Raw genomic sequence first — 12,809 nt, forward strand, 5'->3', positions numbered from 1 at the left:
TCCTCTCGATTTGGAAGTAGGGGACGTGCTGTGGTGGGCCAGGGGGAAGTGCTTACTATAAAGCCGTGGTATTTGGTCTGTCCTGAAATGGGTCTCCTGGAGGAAAACTATTTGGGGCTTCATCCGCCACAATTCTGTTAGGCAGCTGGACCTTTTTTCAGGTACATTCAGCCCTTTCACATTCCAGGAAACCAGCTTCAGGGCCATGACGGCAGTGGTACCCGGCCGGCGGTCTCCACCGGAGTCAGTAGTAGATATAGAGTTCAAGCACAGAGGAAGAGGAGGAGAAAAAGGAAAAGCAGTAACAAAGCGGAGAAGGTCCGGAGTTAGTAGGGAGGAGGAGGGTAGGAGGGGTGGGGATAGATCGGGGAATTGCTAAAGCTCCTATCAGAGAGAACCTGCCGGTTAGGGCAGAGGGGCCTAGTGGGGGAAGAGGTAAGGCACTGCAGAGGGAGGAACTCATCGGTGCAGTACCCCTCCAGCATCCCATGGTCCATGCAGTCGCAATCGGGCATGCACGGAGCTTCTTTGGCATCTTAACTACGACATCAAACGCATTATAGAACATCACTGCAGCAGGTATCGGGCAGTTAACAACAGTAGAACAGTGCATAATTAGACCAACATATTAAACTTTTCAACACAGAGTATAGATAACTTTATATCACCCAGGCACCCGCCCCCCCCCCCCCCCCCCAAAAAAAAATGGAAAAAAGGGGGGGGGAGGAGAGGGGGAGGGAGCGGGAACGCCGCCCAGGGGCACCCGGGGGGCACCACCAGGCAGTCCAAAAACACAAAGAGCGCCGAGACTAGGGCAAGTGTAGATAAACAGTAACGAGAATGGTGAACAGTACCGCCAATAACTCAGGGCTTCGTCCAGGAAGTGCAGTGTCCAACTCTGTTCTTCCAATGTCCTTCCTCTCCCCTAGCGGGGGCGCTGGGAACAATGGCCCGTGGCATGGTAAACAACACAAAGCTGGATACTCCAGCCGTCTATGTTGGTAGAGAAAAAGAAAACAAAAAAAAAAAGGGTATAACACAGGAATAACGGAAAATTACTGTACTCTCTCAGGGTTCACGATCTTGAGGGGCCTGCGATCTCTGACGTTGGGATCGATGGTGGCGTCTCACTCTCTGTGGCCTGGTTGAGGGGTTGTTCGTCGGGGCCACTGCTCCCTGGGGGACAACAGGAGCCAACCAGTCGGGGACCTGAACCGAGGGCAGGCCCAAAGCCTCCAGAAAGGACGGGACCTCCGAAGGGTGTCGTAGCGCAAGGGGCCTCCCATTTTTGCGCACTATAAGGTGAAACGGATGGCCCCACTTGTATGGAATCCTCCGTTCAGTTAGGTGTTCCAGAAGGGGTCGCAGACAGCGTCTCATCTGGAAGGTCTTGCGGGATACATCTGGCAGAAGGGTGACTTGGGCCCCGTCAAAATCAATGCTGCCTTTGCGCCACGACGCTTGCAGGACATCCTCCCTAACTGAGTAATTGTGGAGACAGCATAAAACGTCACGTGGCCGGTTCTCTGTGGGGCTCCTGGGGCCCAGGGTCCTGTGGACTCTATCAATGGCTATTACTGTGTCAGCAGCGCGGTCCAGACAGGCGTTAAATATAGCTGTAACTGTGGCTTTGAGGTCTGCCTGGCCAGTGGCTTCGGGCAAGTCTCTGATCCTGATGTTGCGTCTGCGGTTGCGATTCTCAAGGTCATCCACTAGGAGTTGCAACTGTGCCACTCTGTCAGCAAGGGTATCATGTGCGGCTTGCAGGCCAGAAACATCAGTGGTCAGGGAGGTCACATCCGATGCCAGGGTGGTCACCCGCTCGTTCGTAGCCGACACGTCACGTTTGACCCCTGCGATTTCATGTCGCAAGGTCGTTTCAATCCTGGCTGCCATACAGCTAAAGTCTGCTTTAGTGGGAAGGTTTTGGAGTAAAGCTAGGATGGCCTTGTCCCCCAATAATGCCGGTGCTGGTGGCAGCGGTGGGTCCCCCTGTGTGTCTGAGGCGAGAGCAGCCTGGCCATTCGGTCCTGGGATGAGGCTTCCACTGCGGGAGGGTCTCTGGGACAGTTGGGAGTTGTGAGGGAACCAGGGTGGCAGGCCGCTATGGTCCGGGCTGTCAAGCGAGGCCATGGACAGTGAGCGTGGGAGACACGGGGACAAGTCACTAGGCGGGGAGAACGGGGGCATGTCGTGTCCCTGCATAGCAGTCTGCTCACCTTCCCTCTGTGCCTGGAGCGCCGGAGGCCGCGGGCGCCATCTTGGCTGGATCCGGCGTGGAGGCCGGAGGCTGCAGCGGGACCAAGTACCTGTCCATGGCAGCAGCGGCGGACCCCGCTCGGCTGGCTGTGTTCCGCCGAAGCGCGGGGATGTCGGCGATGCCGAAATATGCGACCAGACTGTGGTAAAGGGGTGTGGAGGGGTCACGGACCGGGAGCTCCGGAAAAGAGTGTCCTCACTCCTTCATGCCTAGGCCACGCCCCCCTGGTTAGTGTCTTGATTGGGAGATCGCCTGGGAATACTGGATGCCGTAGGCTTCTTTTTATGTTGTTGGCTTTGACCTGTTTTTTTTAGCTTGTTTCCCAAGGTGACCATCTTGGCCTTTGTCAAGAGGCTTCAGAGTGCCCGAAGAGAGTGCCTACGGCCAAATCACCTATATAGTATCTTATATATAATAACTAAAAATATTATTTATTATTATAGATATAGATATATAGTATAGTGATTTGGTCGTAGGCACTCTCTTTGGGCACTCTGAAGCCTCTTGACAAAGGCCAAGATGGTCACCTTGGGAAGCAAGCTAAAAAAAACAGGTCAAAGCCAACAACATAAAAAGAAGCCTACGGCATCCAGTATTCCCAGGCGATCTCCCAATCAAGACACTAACCAGACCAGATCCTTCTATGGCACCTGGTCTTCCCAGGGAGTCTCCCATCCAGGTACTAACCAGGCCTGACGCTGCTTAGCCTCTGAAATCAGACGAGATCGGGTGCTTTCAGGTTGATGTGGCCGTAAGCGTTCTCCTCAAGACACGCCCAACCCTCTTGACAAACGCCAAGATGCTCACCTTGAGAAACAATCAAAAAAAAAACAGGTCAAAGCCAACAACATAAAAAGAAGCCTATGGGCTTACAGCGGACCTTAAAAGATGGGACCCACTAGCTCTGTCATGGTTCGGATGCTGTAATGTGTTGAAGATGAACGCGATTCCACGACTTCTGTATCTACTACAAGCCTTACCTATCAAAATACCCCAGACTTTCTTTCATGCGGTTCGCTCAATCTTTATCAAGTTCCTCTGGCGCAGAAAACATATGCGTATTGGTAGGGCAATGCTATTGCGACCGAAATTGCGGGGAGGTATTGGCTTCCCGGACCCTGCTCTATATTACACAGCGACGCACATGACACCGGTGGTTGACTGGTGCCGGTGTTCTGCCATATACTGTCCGGCCATGATATAGTGTCCGCACCGTACTGCGCATGCGCAGTACGGAGCAGACGAAGCTTCGGAAAATCTCCGAAGCTGAACGGTGCCTGCGCGGTGAGTGGAGGTGGTAGCCCCACCATCCAAGCGGACATAGGGTTGTGAATATTAGAGGGCCCCTCGCAGGTGAGCTTCGCTCGCCACGCTTCGGGCTCGGCCTCGCTGCGCTCGGCTCTTTTATATTCTTACTCTATGTCCACTTGGATAGTGGGGATAGAACCTGGACTCAGTGCGCAGGCGCCGTTCATGCTCGGCAATTTTCGGAATCTGTGTTGCTGTGTACTGCGCATGCGCAGTACACAGCGGACACTATCCGATGGGGGACCATATGTGATAAGACACCGGCATGGGGAACTGAAGCTATGGGTCAAGCTAGAGCAGGAGATGGCACGGGTTCCACTGGCTGGTCTGCCTTGGGCGGGGAGGCCATTGGAGCCCTGTGTGACTACTCACCCGTTAATTGGCCCCTCACTCGCCGAGATGGATAGTTTTTTTCACCTTTCCCACCTGACTAACTTCCCTTCTCCTATGACCCCAATTATTGGACATCCTAGATTCCCTCCGGGCCTGTCTGACCAGGCCTTTACCAGGCAAGCCCGAAAGGGCTTCTGAGAGCAGCCCTATTTCTTGGACCCACGGGCTTGATTCCCACGGGGACCATACTGCTAGAGCAAGTACCTGTTGCATCGGATAGCTGGAGAGCTAGACAGCTAATCCATTTCCTCGGATCACTACCTAACCATTCGTTCTTCTCTAGACAATTCCACCCCTTCGAGGAACTTTGCCTGGATGATGGCCCAATTCGTGGTTCCCTCTCTAGGTCCTACCAAATCCTGACAGACGCACAATCCTCCACGGATCCACCCTTCCTAGCTAAATGGAAAAGGGACTTACAAACTACATTCTCCAAACCACAGAAGGACAGAATACTCTTTTTCGCCCATAAGTCGTCACTCTGCAGTAAATATCAGGAGATCTCATATAAGCTGATCACACGCTGGTATCGTACACCGGTGGTGTTGGCCAAAATATTCCCCGGTCAATCTGACCTCTGCTGTCACTGTGGGCAACAGACTGGCACCATTCTCCACATTTTCTGGGAATGCCCTAAATTACAAACATTCTGGCAGCCTGTCCTGAGACTCATCCACAAGTTCACAGACATTTCCTTAGCCAATGATCCCGCAGCAGTTCTTCTCAATCTAACTCCTATGTCGAGAAAGCGTTATCATAAGCGTTATCATAAACATCTCCTCAATGCAGCTAGGGCCTGCATCCCAAGTCGTGGAAAGAGCAATCTGCTCCAATGGTGACCCAGTGGTTCGCAAGGGTAAATGATATTGAACGAATGGAAGACCTGACTGCCACAATGAGGGATAAAACGGAGGAGCATGGGAACAGATGGTTCTACTGGACACAGTTTCGCTTTTCGGAGGAATACCTCCGCGAGACATAGTAAGCTCATGGTGATCGTTGGAGATCGCTGTTCCAAACGTTGGACAGCTGATGAGCTGGTGAGCCGAGGGCGTCTCTTGCTCCCTGGGAGGGGACCCTACCCAGCCGAGGGCGTCTCTTGCTCCCTGGGAGGGGACCCCACCCTATCCACTCTACCCACGACACCCCCTTACCCCTTCTTTTCCTTTTCTGCCATTTCCTTCCCCAATCTTCTCTTTCCCCTTCTCCCTCCTTTCAGTTCTACTATTTCCCTTCTTAACTCAAAAAAGGGAAAAGAAAATGGTATGTTCCGACCCCATTTGACTACTACACAATACTCTTCCCCTATCTATGGATATCTAAACTCTTCGAGGGTAGCAGGGCTAGTATCAATAATATTTTAAGTGGTAGAGGATCCCAACGAGATGGAGCTTTAATCTCATCTTGATATGACCGCAAAGCTGTACACGTGCTATTCTCCTCAGACTTCTTACCATTAGCTCTGATATCCATGCAATATGATCATTTGTTTGTAACTATTTGTATCACACATTCTGTGAAGTTGCCTTTGCATTGTATGTCGCATACTACTAAATAAAAAATAAAAAAAACAGAAGCCTATGGCACCTGGTATTCCCAGGCGGTCGCCCATCCAGGTACTAACCAGGCCCGACACTGTTTAGCATCCGAGATCAGACGAGATTGGGCGTTTTCAGGGTGATGGGGCCATATGTGATCTCTTCGGGCACTCTCAACCCTCTTGACAAATGCCAAGATGGTCACCTTGGGAAACAAGCAAAAAAAAGAAAACGAATCAACGCCAACAACATAAAAAGAAGCCTACAATAACTGGTAATCCCAGGTGGTCTCCCATCCAGGTACTAACCAGGCCCGACTCTTCTTAGCCTCCAAGATCAGATGAGATTGGGTGCTTTCAGAGTGATGTGGCCATAGGCAATCTCTTCAGGCACTCTCAACCCTCTTGACAAACACCAAGATGGTCACTTTGGGAAATAAGCGAAAAAAAAACAGGTCAACGCCAACAACATAAAAAGAAGTCTACGACACCTGGTATTCCCAGGCGGTCTCCCATCCAGGTACTAACAAGGCCCGACTCTATTAGCCTCCAACATCAAACGAGATCGGGTGCTTTCAGGGTGATGTGCCCGCAGGCAATCTCTTCAGGCACTTTCAACCCTCTTGACAAACGCCAAGATGGTCACCTTGGGAAACAAGCAAAAAAATATAAATAAGTCGGAAGCTAGAGACAATACGGCCCGAGTCCTCAATTTAATCCATGCGGCGCATGTACAGGGAAGGCCCTTGCTTATGTTGTCAACGGACGCGGAGAAGGCCTTTGACAGGGTGGCCTGGCACTTTATGCAGGCCACCCTGGAACATATAGGTCTTAGCCCCAACATGATGAGCTGGGTAATGTCGCTTTACTCCACGCCGTCGGCAGCGGTACGGGTGACCGAGGGGTGCTCGGACTCTTTCCCCATCACTAATGGGACAAGGCAGGGGTGCCCTCTGTCTCCCCTAATTTTAATTCTGACACTGGAACCACTTATGTGTCACGTTCGGAATGACCCGAATATTACTGGCATATCCAAACCCTCGGCACACCACAAAATTGCGGCGTACGCTGACGATCTAATTTTTTCCGTCTCCAATCCACACATTTTGCTTCCCAAAATACTTGCGTCTCTACAGCGACACGGCAGCCTATCAAACTATAAAAACAATTGCGCCAAGTCGGCTGTATTGAATATATCGGTCCCGGATGGTGAGGCCAAGAGGCTCCGGTCCGCTTTTCCATTCTACTGGGCTGAAAAATCTATACGTTACTTGGGCGTTGACATCGCAGCGGATTTAGCGCAATTGTACCTGCTTAATTTTGTCCCTCTCCTGGATAGACTGAAATCTGATTTGGGAAACTGGCATGCTTTAACACTGACCTGGTTCGGGCGCTGTAATGCATTCAAAATGATGGCCCTCCCTCGGATCTTATACATGTTCCAGACATTACCGATCCGGTTACCCCCAATTTTTTTCAGACAACTGCAGGTGCTGCTCCGGGACTTTATTTGGGCGCGCAAACCGCCCAGAGCCCGTTTGCAATTGCTTGCCAGACCAAAGGACAAGGGGGGTCTGGGTCTCCCAGATCTCAGACAATACTACAGAGTGACTCTGCTAGCGAGAGTCGTTGATTGGCATTGTAATGGCCCACACAAGCAGTGGGTGGAGATGGAGATTGAGGATGGTTCCATTCTCCTATTGACCTCCCCGTGGCTCCTGTCCTCCCTACCAAAAGACCTCAGAGGTCACCCCGTAGTGGGAGCTACGTTGGCTGTTGAGCGGAGGTTGTTCCGCTGCACACACATTGCTCCCCTGCCATCACCAATGACTCCGGTTATAGGTAATCCAGACTTCCCACCGGGATTTACCAACAAGAAACTGCGACAGTTGACAGTGGTGGGGAAACAGCGTCTGGGAGAGGTGTGGCCCACGGGAGGGCTCCCGACCACGCAAACTGTCGCCGAGCTTTCTGACCCTCCGCTTGACTTGTTTAGTCCTTATCAACTTCGTCACTTTCTTCTGGCCATACAAAGGGCCCCCTACACTCCTAGAGACCTGACACCCTATAAATCCATCTGTCACAAAAGGGAACCTGTGCGACACACCCTCTCCCTCCTGTACAACCTATTGAGTAGTCAGGAGGAGGAGTCGACCCCACCATTTATCCACAAATGGGAGAGGGACTTAGGCATCACATTTACCTCACAACAGATAGGGAAGATCCTGACCTTAGTACATAAAGCTTCCATCGCAAACCAATATCAAGATACAAGATAGTCTCACGCTGGTATAGAGTCCCATACCTTCTGAATAAAATGGATAGATCGATCCCGGATGTTTGTTGGAGGTGAAATTCAGATATGGGGACCATGGGACACCTTTTCTGGGCATGCCCGACCTTGAGGAACTTTTGGGTTCCCAGTAGCGTGCCTTCTACACTTGACCGAACAGCCTGTTCGAAAATACAAAAAAAACCTCACGATGCAACTCCTGAATGCCGCCCGGGCCTGCATTCCCGCACTGTGGAGGCAGCCTCAGCCCCCATCCAAGGTGCTGTGGTATTCCAAAGTCAATCATATTCTCCGGATGGAAGAATTGACCGCCACCCTTCACAACACTGAAGAGGCATTTAGTGTTACATGGAGGCCCTGGAGGTATTTTACTGGTACTCGAGACTACATTCGGGAGGTGAGCAGTGCCCCCGTCCCAGAAAACGACTGAACATCTAACGTTTACCTACGTAGGCCATGTCTGCCCTGGGTGGCATTCCCCCCTCCCTTTTTGTCTTTATTTTTCTTTTTTTCCCTGCCGCCATCCCCCCACCTCCTCTCTCTCCGTCTTTGCACTCTCTTCTTCCCCCGTCCTCCCTTTAACTATGCCTTGTCTCCTTACTAGCCTTCAGGACCCAGAAGAACCCCAGGGTTCTGGACATGACCGGCTCATATTTTACTCTGGTTCACGTAGGTCATGATAAGCTGGCTCGCTGTGGTCCCAGTTGTTCTCCATGATTACATTTGTCCGAACGGAGCTGCACTAGTTATACTGTACTACATGTCGGAGGTGGGGTTTCTCTATTTTCTGCATGAAACTGTAGGACTCCCCTCTGAGAACCCAGAGTTATTTGGCTGCCTATTTTTTGTTAGCATGTAATTGTGACCCTGGGTCATGCTGTATGGTTGACTGTTATATTTATGTTGTTCTACTTAATAAAAGAATAATAAAAATAAAAAAAATAAGTCAATGCCAACAGCTTAAAACTAAAGCCTATGGCATTGAGAAATCCCAGGCGGTCTCCCATACAGGTACTAACCATGTCCCAACCCTGCATAGCCTCTGAGATCAAATGCACGCTCAACCCTCTTGACAAACGCCAAGATGGTCACCTTGGGAAACAAACAAAAAAAACAAGTCAACGCCAACAACATAAAAAGAAGCCTGCGGCATCTGGAAAACCCAGGCGGTCTCCCATCCAGGTACAAACCAGGCCCAACCCTGCTTAGCCTCTGAGACCAAACGAGATTGGGCGCTTTCAGGGTGTTGTGCCCATAGGCAATTTTCTTTGTGCACTCTCAACCCTCTTGACAAATGCCAAGATGGTCACCTTGGGAAACAAGGGAAAAAAAACAGGTCAAAGCCAACAACAAAAAAAGAAGCCTATGGCACCTGGTATTTCCAGGCGGTCTCCCATCCAGGTACTAACCAGGCCCGACACTGTTTAGCCTCTGAGATCAGATGAGATTGGGCGCTTTCAGGGTGATGGGGCCGCAGGTGATCTCTTTGGGCACTCTTAACCCTCTTGTTAAGCGCCAAGATGGTCACCTTGGGAAACAAGCGAAAATAAACAGGTAAACGCCAACAACATAAAAAGAAGCCTACGGCACCTGGTATTCACAGATGGTCTCCCATACAGGTATTAACCAGGCCGTACACTGCTAGGCCTCCGAGATCAATGAGATTGTGCGCTTTCAGGGTGATGTGGCCATATGTGTTCTATTTAGACACTCTCAACCCTCTTGACAAATACCAAGATGGTTATCTTGGGAAACAAGTGAAAAAAAAAAGGTCAACGCCAACAACATAGACCCTGCCGGTCTCCCATCTGACCCAGACCCTGCTTAGCCTCTGAGATTGGGCGCTTTCAGGGTGATGTGACCTCAGGCGAACGCTTTGGGACATACTCAAAACTCTTGACTGATGCTAAAATGGTCACCTTGGGAAACAAGCGAAAGAAAAACAGGTCAAAGCCATTAATATAAAAAGATTCCTACGGCACCTTTAATTAGGTACTATCCAGGCCGGACCCTGCTTAGCCTCTGAGATCAGATGAGATCGGGCGCTTTCAGGGGGATGTGGCCGTAGGAGATTTCTTTGGGCTCTCTCAGCCCTCTTGACAAATGCCAAGATGATCACCTTGGGAAACAAGCGGAAAAAATAAACCATGTCAACGCCAACAACATAAAAATAATCCTTCGGCACCTGGTATTCCCAGTTGGTCTCCCATCCAGTTACTAATCAGGCCCGACAATGCTTAGCCTCCGAGATCAGACAAGATCAGGCACTTTCAACGTGATGGGGCCATAGGCGATCTCTTCAGGCACTCTCAACCATCTTGACAAACGCCAACATGGTCATCTTGGGAAACAAGCGAAAAAAACCAAGTCATTGCCAACATTGGAGGCTAAGCAGGGTTGAGCAATCAGTTTCCTTGCCTGAAATAGGCATCTCAGAACTGCCATCTGGCTACTTCCCGGGTTTCCAACTCCTTCAACTAATCCCAGGAGACAATACTTCGCCTCCATCCTGGTGGAGGTTCCAACCACCCGATCAATGGTTCCTGTCACCTCTGTCCAGTAGTGGATCAACTTCGGGCATCTCCAAAACATGTGCATCATGTCTCCCCCCATGTTCCCGCACCGGGGGCAACTTGCGTCCGGCCGTTCGGCCAAACTGAAAAAGTTTACGAGGAGCATAATAGGTTCTATATAATAAGAACAGATGTGAAGAGAGCCACAATTCACCACAGGCAGGATTCCTGTGGCCAATTATAGCTCAGGGGGTTTAGTACACACCCCACACTATATAAGGCCGCCAGCGCGGCGGCCTTGTATAGTGTGTTGCGGTGGTCAGGGAAAGAGGACTATAGGCAGGGACAGTGCCTTTACTGCTTGGGAACCTAGCACTGTTACAGTGGGTGTTATGTGCCTCCTGCACAGTACACATATTATTACTGGTGTTCAATTTCTGCAATACATGCATCTGCAGTGCAGAAGTTAGAGTCGGTGTTGTGTGCCTCCTGCACAGTATACACCTTATTGCTGGTGTTCTGTTTCTGTAATACAGGAACCTAGTACTGTTACAGTGCTAGGGTGTACAGAGAAGCTGGTATATATAGAAGACTACAGCATACAGAAGAAAGGCTAGTGAATACAGAATACAGGTTTCGTGTATGTAGATAGGCTTGAGTATACAGAGATGCTAGAGTAAACAGTGAGGCTGGGGTACACAGAGAGGCTAGTTTAAAGACAAATACAAAGATGTTAGTGTATATAGAGAGGTTAGTGTATAGAGAGAGTCGAGTGTATACAGAAAGGACAGTGCATATAGAGAAGCTAGTGTATACAGAAAGGGTATACATGAAAGCTGACATTCTATACAGAAGACTGGGTAGTGTATACAGAGAGTCTAGTGGGTACAGAAGACAGGCTGGTGTATTCTAGCTAGTTTTTACAGTCTAGTGTATACAGAAGACAGGCTGTGGTATACAGAGAGTTTAGTGTATTCAGAGAGTCTAGTGTATACAGTCGGCGAGTGTATACATAAGACTGGCTAGTTTACACAGTGTTTACAGAGATGCAAGAGTGTACAGAGAAGCTGGTATATATAGAAGACTACAGCATACAGAAGAAAGGCTAGTTAATTCACAATACAGAAGACTCGTGTATGTAGATAGGCTTGAGTATACAGAGATGCTAGAGTAAACAGTGAGGCTGGGGTACACAGAGAGGCTAATTTAAAGAGAGGCTAGTATATACAAAGATGTTAGTGTATATAGAGAGGTTAATGTATAGAGAGGGTCGAGAGTATACAGAAAGGACAGTGCATATAGAGAAACTAGTGTATACAGAAGACAGGCTTGGGTATACATCAAAGCTGACAGTGTATACAGAAGACTGAGTAGTGCATACAGAGAGTCTATTGGGTAAAGAAGACAGGCTGGTGTATTCTAGATAGTTTTTACAGTCTAATGTATACAGAAGACAGGCTGTGGTATACTGAGGGTTTAGTGTATTCAGAGAGTCTAGTGTACAGAGATGCAAGGGTGTACAGAGAAGCGAGAAGCTAGTATATATAAGGCTAGTGAATACAGGCTAGTGAATACAGAATACAGACTCGTGTAAGCAGATAGGCTTGAGTATACAGAGATGCTAGAGTAAACAATGAGGCTGGGGTACACAGAGAGGCTAATGGTTAGCCTGGTTAGTGTATACAGAGAAGCTAGTGTGTACAGAAGAAAGGCTAGACAGGCTATAAAGAGAGACACGTTTTTACAGAAGACAGTTTGGGGTATACAGAGATGCTAGTTTATACAGAGAGACTAATGTATACAGAAGACAGGCTAGGGCATACAGAAGACAGAAGACGGGCTAGTGTATTCAGAACATAGGCTAGTGTATATCGAAGACAGGCTATTGTATGCAGAAGACCGGCTAGTGTAAACATACTGGTGTATATAGAGAGGCTAGTGAATTTAGAGGGTAGGCTAAGTGATAACAGAAGACAATCTGGGCTATACAGAGACATCTCATTATTTCATCTAGCTCACATCTCTAATGGAGTTTGTCTCATTGCCAGGTTATGCCTTTTCATTCTTATGCTAAATATAGATCACTACACGATTTTAATCATCCACATCAAGCATGCAATAAAACTATCATACATCAAAATAAACCATGTACTCTTTTGCTCTATTTTGCATATTTGTACCGGAACTGTGAGTATGTGACAGTCCTGACACACCATCCTGACTTATTTTTCTTTATTTCTTATTAGAAATGGAGAGTACTATCTCAAAATCCGCTTAAATCTATTCACTTCCATGAGTTCTACCGCTAATTGTACCTTAATGCAAAATGTTCACAAAACCATTCATTTGCTACCAGACATGCTGCACATACTAAGAGTAATGTAACTATCGCTCTCTAACGATGTAAACAGTTTTATTGCTTTTCTGACATTGACCGAGTATCTCTGACATTATCTGAGTATCTCTCTGCACTATGATCTTAATAATAATAATAATAATAATAAT

The 12,809-nt window shown here is 48.8% G+C and overlaps 4 pseudogenes; all 4 read right to left on the reverse strand.

Moving 5' to 3' along the window:
* Window positions 1-5,536: 5,536 nt before the first annotated feature.
* Window positions 5,537-5,655, reverse strand: LOC143947874 (5S ribosomal RNA; annotated as a pseudogene).
* Window positions 5,656-5,758: 103 nt separating this feature from the next.
* LOC143947600 (5S ribosomal RNA) lies at window positions 5,759-5,877 on the reverse strand (annotated as a pseudogene).
* Window positions 5,878-9,151: 3,274 nt separating this feature from the next.
* On the reverse strand, window positions 9,152-9,270 carry LOC143949269 (5S ribosomal RNA; annotated as a pseudogene).
* Window positions 9,271-9,964: 694 nt separating this feature from the next.
* On the reverse strand, window positions 9,965-10,083 carry LOC143949986 (5S ribosomal RNA; annotated as a pseudogene).
* Between the last annotated feature and the right edge of the window lie 2,726 nt (window positions 10,084-12,809).

Source organism: Lithobates pipiens, unplaced genomic scaffold (assembly GCF_037356315.1).
Source record: "Lithobates pipiens isolate NorthernLeopardFrog02 unplaced genomic scaffold, aLitPip1_a1.2 Scaffold_30, whole genome shotgun sequence".
Classification (NCBI taxonomy): Eukaryota; Metazoa; Chordata; class Amphibia; order Anura; family Ranidae; genus Lithobates; species Lithobates pipiens.